Source organism: Carlito syrichta, unplaced genomic scaffold (genome assembly GCF_000164805.1).
Source record: "Carlito syrichta isolate Samal-C Ts95f unplaced genomic scaffold, Tarsius_syrichta-2.0.1 Scaffold304492, whole genome shotgun sequence".
Classification (NCBI taxonomy): Eukaryota; Metazoa; Chordata; class Mammalia; order Primates; family Tarsiidae; genus Carlito; species Carlito syrichta.
In genome coordinates, this window is record NW_007248588.1 from 229,490 (window position 1) to 237,561 (window position 8,072).

General features: G+C 37.0%; 1 pseudogene; it reads right to left on the reverse strand.

The window, feature by feature from the left end:
• Positions 1-6,495: 6,495 nt before the first annotated feature.
• On the reverse strand, positions 6,496-7,491 carry LOC103262425 (annotated as a pseudogene).
• Between the last annotated feature and the right edge of the window lie 581 nt (positions 7,492-8,072).

Genomic DNA, 8,072 nt, shown 5'->3' on the forward strand with positions numbered 1-8,072 from the left:
CAGTCTAGCTAGGGGACCATCGATCTTGTTTATCCTTTCGAAGAACCAGCTTTTTGTTTCATTGATTTTTTGTATTATCTTTTTGTCTTCTATGTCCTGGATTTGGGCTTTTATTTTGGTGATCTGGATTCTACTGCTGAAAATAGGGTTTTTGTGGTCTTGCTTTTCCAGCTTCTTTACGTGGCTTGTTAGGTTGTGAATTTGTGTCCCTTCCATTTTCTTCATGTGTGTTTGTAGGGATATAAATTCCCCTGTTACTACAGCTTTCAGGGCATCCCAGAGATTTTGGTAAGATGCTTCTTCATTTTCATTTCTTTCCAGGTATCTTTTGATCTCTGTTTTGATTTCATCATTGACCCAGGAGTTGTTTAGCATCATGCTGTTTAGTGTCCATGTCGTTGTGGGTTTTGGGAGGGACTTTGTTGGTGTCAATGTTTATTTTTATTCCACTGTGGTCCAAGAAGGTACAAGGTAGAATTTCGGTCCTTTTAAATTTGCTTATGCTTGATTTATGGCCGAGTATGTGGTCGATCTTAGAACATGTTCCATGTGGTGATGAGTAGAATGTGTATTCTATGGTCTTTGGATGGAGTGTTCTGTAGGTATCAATTAAGTCCATTCGGTCCAAAGTCACATTGAGGTTCCAGATCTCCTTGCTGATTTTTTGACTGATGATTGGTCTAGGGTTGTGAGTGGTGTATTAAAGTCCCCAGTTATGATGATGTTAGAGTCAATATCTTTCTTTAGTTTTCCTACAAGTTGCTTTATGAAAGTTGGTGCACCTATGTTGGGTGCATATATGTTTAGGATAGATATTTCTTGTTGATGGATTGAGCCTTTTATCATTATGTAGTGGCCTTCTGTATCTTTTTTGATTTTTAATAGCTTGAAGGGTATTTTGTCTGAAATTAAGATCGCTACTCCTCCTTTCTTTTGTATTCCGTTTTCCTGAAAGTTTGTTTCCCATCCTCTTACTTTGAGTCTGTGGGTGTCCTTTCTAGTGAGGTGAGTCTCTTGAAGGAAATAGATTTTTGCCTGATGATATTTTATCCATTTGGCCATTCTATGTCTTTTCAGTGGTGCATTTAGTCTATTCACATTTAGGCTAATAATTGAAATGCAAGAGTTGATGCCTGTCATAGGTTCTTACAGAGTTGTTCCTGTTTGTTTGTTGTCTTTCTTTGAGTTTTGGAGTTGGTTCAGGTGTGTTTTTAATCTTTTGCCTGTACTCTTGTGAAAAATGTTGTTGTTCTTTTTTCTTTTTCTTCTGTGTTCAGTACTTTCTTAAGTGTTTCTTGTAGAGGTGGTCTGGTGGCAGCATAGTTCTTAGGGATTGGGTATCTGGAAAAGATTTCAATTCTCCCTCACTAATGAAGCTTAGTTTGGCTGGGTAGCTTATTCTTGGTTGAAATTGTTTCTCTTTTAGAACCTTGAAGATAGGGCTCCAGGCTCTCCTAGCCTAAAGGGTTTCTGTGGATAAATCTGCTGCTATTCTAATTGGTTTTTCCTGGTAAGTAGTCTGGCCTTTTTCTCTTGCTGCCTTTAGGATTTTTCCTTTTATAGCTACTTTGTTTAGGCAAATTATCATGTGTCTGGGAGTTGGTCTTCTCATTTGTTGTCTTGCAGGGGTTCTCTGAATCTCTTGTGTTTGAATTTTTTCATCCTTGATGAGATGAGGGAAGTTTTCTTGAATGATTTCATGAAATGTTTGTTCCAGTGTGGCTTCTGTTTCTCTCTCTGCCTCAAGAAGCCCAATTACTCTTAGATTTGGTCTCTTGAAGTGATCATTCATCTCTTGCAGGTTTTGTTCTGTCTTTTTGAGCTTCTTTTCTATGCTTTTGACAGTTTGGGTTAGTTCTGTGCTTTGGTCTTCGAGCTCTGAGATTCTTTCTTCTGCTTGGCTGATTCTGCTTTCCATGCTTATTAGTCTGTTATTCATTTCCATCACAGTATTCTTTACTGCTGTCATTTCTGACATCAGCTCCTTCCTATTTTTCTCTTGTCTCTCCTCAATTTTTTAAATTCTCTCCATTAATGTCTTGATGTCTGGGTTTGTTGCATGTAACCAGTCATTCTGTGGGCTCTTCATTGTTTGTGTTCCAGAATCTGTTTTCTCAGTGTCTGATCTTCCAGGGGTCTGTGTGAGACCTATATTCTTCTTTTGGTTTTTCTTCATTTGTGCGGTTTTTCCCCCTCCCTACTTTTTCCTTCCCTCCACATCACCATTTTCTTTAAGTCTGTTATTCGGGGGTAAAGGGATTGGTTTTACTTCTGTTTGTTCAATCTCCTATTCTTTATGTATGCCCTCTTACTTTGTTCAATTCTGGAGTTGCACTGTAGGTTGGGGTGGCCCTTTTTGCAGTTTTGAGATTTACTTAAGTGGGAGCTGTGATTCAAAATCTATCTGCAGGTCCTGGTATTCGCTGACAGGTGTGTGAATAATCTGGAACCCACTTTCCACTGCCTTGGAATCTGTCCGTGCAGTGGGGCTGTAGGTTTACTCCCTGAAATAAAATATGGTTAGCAGAGGGGAGAGAATGGAGCAGACAGTCAGTTGAAGAGGGTGGTGGAGTGATAGAGGAGTAAGGGGGGAAACAAACGAGTGTGCCAACAAATAGAGAGAGAGACCTATACTGAAACAGATAAAAACAATAGATCACATCTACAGACGAACCAACTCTCATACAGACAAAAATAAAACATATAGTGATGCTAACATACCAGTTATCCAACCACCTTATTAGTGTGCTGTTCCTGTATACAAAGATATGGTTTACAGAGAGAAGAAAGAAGAAAAGGAAGAGGAAAAAAGAAAAAAGAACAATACAGTAGGAATAGAATTAAGTTATTAAACTGACAGAATCAATGAAGCACACTCTGAGACATTTTGTTTAAGTCCTATGTTCTTTCAGGTCTGATTTCTAGTTTTCTTTGCAAGCTGGTAAATTAGTTTGCAGTTAGGGTCAATTGCCCCTGGTCTGCTGTGAAGGACAGTTCAGATCACCCTCTGTTCACAACTCTGGCCTATGTCTTTATCAAGCTTATTTCTCCCTTTTCAGTATTGTTACCTTGAATCACTAGCAGGTGGTGCTATCTCAGCTGCTTGCCCCAAAGGGGGTGGGGCCGGACATGGACAGCAGATGCTGAAGATGGTAAGATGGCTGCCTTCTCAGGGCAGACGGTAGGAGACTTACAGTGGGCAGGACGTCTCAGTTGCAGGAGAGGTGGCAGTGATCCCAGCAGATCTTTCCTGAAGGGACTTCAAGGACTGAAGTTGTGGATCACCTCCGGCCTGGGTGATGCGATGTGCTACCAGCAGCTATGGTGGTGGCTGCAGCGGCTGTGATGGCTGCAGTGGCTGCGGTGGCGGCATATATGCTGCAGTGGTGTCCAGACCGCTGCGATGCCCCAGCGGTGGCAATGGCCGAGCTCTGTATGAAGAGCAGGCTGTGATGTTGGGTCCGTAGCCCCCAGGGCGAGAGTCAGAGACCCACTGCAGTTCTCCTTTGCAGAGGTTTTCACAGACCGGGTTGCCCCATCACTATCTTGCTAGAAGTCCTAGGTAGACTTTTAAATTATTCTGGTTTTAGTCTCTCTCTGCTTTGTAAGACACACAATACTTAACTTTCCAACACTTTCATTTCTACTTCAGTGTTCTGCTGTGTACATTTTGTCTAATTCTTACTGTTGCTATCATCTCCCAGGCCTCTGCAAGCAATTCTGTTTCATCTTTTTTTCTGTAAGTCATTTATTTCCCTCTATCTATTGTCTATCTTACAAAAGTTTATTGAACTTTTCTTTGCTTTCAGCCCCTGATGAATTTTATTTTCCTTATAGATTCATACCATTTTAGTGTATTTTTAATGGTTTTTATAAAGGAATGCGAATAAACACTTCTGTTCAATTTGCCATGCTTAATCAGTACTTCATTTTTTAAAAATACTATTTAAGTTGTTGATTATGAGGATTAAGCAATAGAAGAATGTGCATTAAGTTTGATAAAATGCACTTAATTTTTTATTTAATAAAGATTTATACAGCTAGAGTTATAAAAATGTAACATGCCCTATTACTTTTATTACTGATGTATATCATTGGAAGCCAATGATCTAATTTTCAAACTTTAGAATTTATACCCTTTGATCATTAGCACATTCAGGACATTCTAACCTGATATGTAGTTTTCTTTACGTATGTTTATAGTTTTATGTCTTCCTTCAAAATAATACTCAATAGCCAGTAGTGGATTCAGTATTTATTATAAATTTCTCAAACACATAGGCTTTCAGTATACTTGTTTTCTGGTTTATTTTCCATCTAATATAACCTTAAATTGCTTTTTAATTGTTTCATAAAGCATGAAATATGTTTTATAGAAATGTTACATATTATTTGTGGACAGTGCTAGCATTAATGCTTCTCAGTAGTAAACATACAGTAGTGCCTACACTACTACTGATTGAATGAATAATGAATAAATTGTTGATATTTTTATCTACTTTAATTGTCAGTTTTTTGGTGCATATTTTCCTTTAAGGGCACTTCCTAAATGGCAGAGATCACAGATTCATTTTATTTCATGTAAATTTATTATTGATTGAATTTTAATATGAAAAATTGAACAAGCATGTTGTGAAATGAAAAGGTAACTCTGAGGATAATAGAGTGGAAGAGATGACTTATGGTTAGAAAAACTATAAGAAAAATCATAAAAAGGAATAGATATACTCACATGATTCAGAAGAACTTTACCAATCAGAGCCTCATGTAATATTGCTAAAGTAGGTGAATCCAACTTGTAGATTAGGAGACAAGCTAGATGACTAAACATGAAGTATGAAGCATAATGTTTGAAAAATAATATCTCTGTTCAGATTTTGAGTTTTATGTGAGAATGAGAAATATATTTTTCTCATACTCTGGGGATGGGAAACCACAGAAATCAAAGCAAGAACCAAATATTATGATTGAGTCACAATTATTAGATCATAATTTGGAGTCAAAATCAATCCATCACATAGGCTAATTACTACTGACTTGTCTATAAAAAAACTGCATGTTTATATAAAACAACAAATAAGCATATTTGGTCACATGTCAAAAGCAGAACTCACTTGATTTCTCCATGTGAACTAGTAGAGTATTAATAGTGATTACCCACACAATATATGACTGGAAAATGTAAGTGTATGTGTCATCAAGGCTTCTCAATCTGGCATCATGATTATTACTAAGAAAATCAACAGTTTATTAATGGTAACTGACATTGACTGAGTTCTTCTTATATGCCTTCTAATTTTCTACTAAAATACAACAAACCTTTAAGGTGGTCCTCAATTTAGAAGTGGAGTAACAGGCTCAGAGATGTTAAATAGTTTATAGACTTATGCAGTTGGTAAATAAATGGCTCTAATCTTTCCAAGTTCAAGTGTCATTTATTACTACCACATTATATTATCTGTTCTTTTGGAAATGACACTTTCAGATGCACTATCACCAACTGTGTCCTATTAATAGCAAGTGTGTCACACTTTCTGTAACTGAGTGGAGAAAAATAAGTCATGTTTTTTCATATTATAAAGATAAAACAAAGCTTAATTTATTTTTCTTATGTTTTCAGTTAATTAATTTTCCATTAAGATAAAAACACAAGTAGATAAATAATTATAGACTAGCTAAGAATTTGTATTGGATGCAATTGGAAGCATTAAACATACATTAGATTAAAATATGGAGAAACTGTGACCAGAAAAGTAGAAGATTGAAAAGTATGTTAATTTACTTTTATTGATCACTTATTACAAGGTGCTTTATTTATATTACATTTTTAATATTTTAATCAACATAACAATAAGATTAATTCCTTTTCTTGCTTACAAGTAAAGCTAAATACAAGAAAGTTCAATAAAACTTGCACAAGATCAAGAGAGATGCTGTAGAATTAAAATCCAAATTCCCTAGTCTAATTTCTCCACTGTCCCCCACAAGGGAAAAGAAAGGTTTTTATTGTGATAAATGATAAAAGTATTTTAGAGACAGTTGTCTACATTAATTGTTAGAATATTAATGTAGAAAATGGTTATAAAGCACATCATACAAATAAGAAGAAAATAAATAAAAGATGAAAAAATAAGGAAGGGAAGGAAAAAAGAAGAAAGGAAAAAAGACTGAAAAAAGACAGGAAGAGAAGGAGGATGAGAAACAAATATGAAATATGATACAATATGCTTTAAATATAAAATATGAAGCAAATATAGTATGAATCCTAGATATTTAAAGGTTGTGGGGAAATATTGCCTTACACAGGACTCAAAAGAAGCTTGAAAAGACACCGAGAGGATAGTTCTGAGGTCAAGTGAGATAAGATAACATTGACTATGAAGAGTACATCTGTTCCTTATAGGCTGGTAAAGTTCTTGAGTAAAGCATTATGCAAGATTATATTTAGAGTTTTCCATCACCAATAATTTGCCATTGTGTGATTTGCTTCATTTTTTATGCACCTAGGTCTCTGTGAAATAGTCTTCCCAGTACTCCTTTTATATCTTTAGTCCTCGGTGTAGATGAGGGGATTGAGTGCTGCAGTCACTAAAGAGGTCACAGAAGAGGGAGATGAATTTCCCATGAGTGTGGGCATAAAAACTGTTGTGCTGGATGAAGAAAGCTGTGATGGTCCTGTAGAAGAGGGACACTGCCATCAAGTGGGATCCACATATCTCAAAGGCTTTGCACCAGGTCTGGACTGACTTGAACCTTATAACTGCCTTGGCTGTATGCCCATAGGACAGCAATATCAGTGCTAAGGGCAAGAGAAGCAAGACCAATGAAGTAACAAAGAGCTGGATCTCATTGGTATGGATGTCCATGCATGCAAGCTTAATCATGGAGGGCACCTCACAGAAGAAATGATGGAGCCACTGATGTCCACAGAGAGGCAGCCAGAGAGTGACAGTGCCTTGAATGAGAGTGTTTCCTATTCCATTCAGCCATGTGACCCCTGCCAGAGCCTGGCACAGCTGTGGATTCATCACAGCTACATAGTGGAGAAGTTTGCAAATGGCAGTACAGCGATCAAAAGCCATTACAACCAGGAAAACACACTCAGTGAAGCACAGTGTCAGGGAGACGAGCTGGATAACACGCGTCCTTTTAGGTTCCACAGCAGTTGGGGGACAATACTCATGGCAAGACAAATATCAACTAGTGAGAGGTGAGTAAGAAAAAAGTACATGGGTGTTTTGAGTTTAGGGTCTGTAAAGGAGATGAGAATAATTACTGTATTTCCCACAAGGGCAAGAAAATATGATATCAGAACAACCATGAAGATTAATTCCTTTTCTTGCTTACAAGTAAAGTTGAATACAAGAAAGTCCAATAAAATTTGCACAAGATCAAGAGAGATGCTGTGGAATTAAAATCCAAATTCTCCAGCCGGAGATGGTCAGAGAAGCTCACCAGGATTATGTCTTCTTTGACACTGCTATTGGTCATGACCACCACTCTGTTCCGAAAAAAAGGAAAAGTATTTCAAGAATTCAGAGGATGATGTGTTGGCCATGGGACACAAAATCAACTTTTGATAAATATCTATTGAAACACTGACTCTGAGAGAGATCACAATGATCCATGGAATAAATTTTGGTATAATGTTTTTCAGAAGCCACAGCAGATGACATTGAAGAAAAGACACTTTACAAACAGGGACATGAATGATATTGTGGAAGCAGTGTTTTCTTGAGAGGTAACTACTAGAAACTGAGATTAAATTTATCACAGAAAAAAAAGAGAAAAAATAGAACGTCACAGAAACAAAGTACACTTAAAACATCTCTTCTTTAGGGACAGTTAACTTGTTTAGTATACCAGCTTATTGATGATGTAAATTCATGCAGTTCATTCAGAACAACCCCCACTCCTTCATTTGGTGTGTGGTGAAGGGGATGACCAGCTTTCTGATGTTGTATGTTGAAATAAGAGACTACTGAAACTGAATTAAGAGAGTAGGGATTAGGGTAAGGAAAACTCTTATGTGAATGAAAGAAGCTGCCTCAATGTGCATCAAATCCATGTAG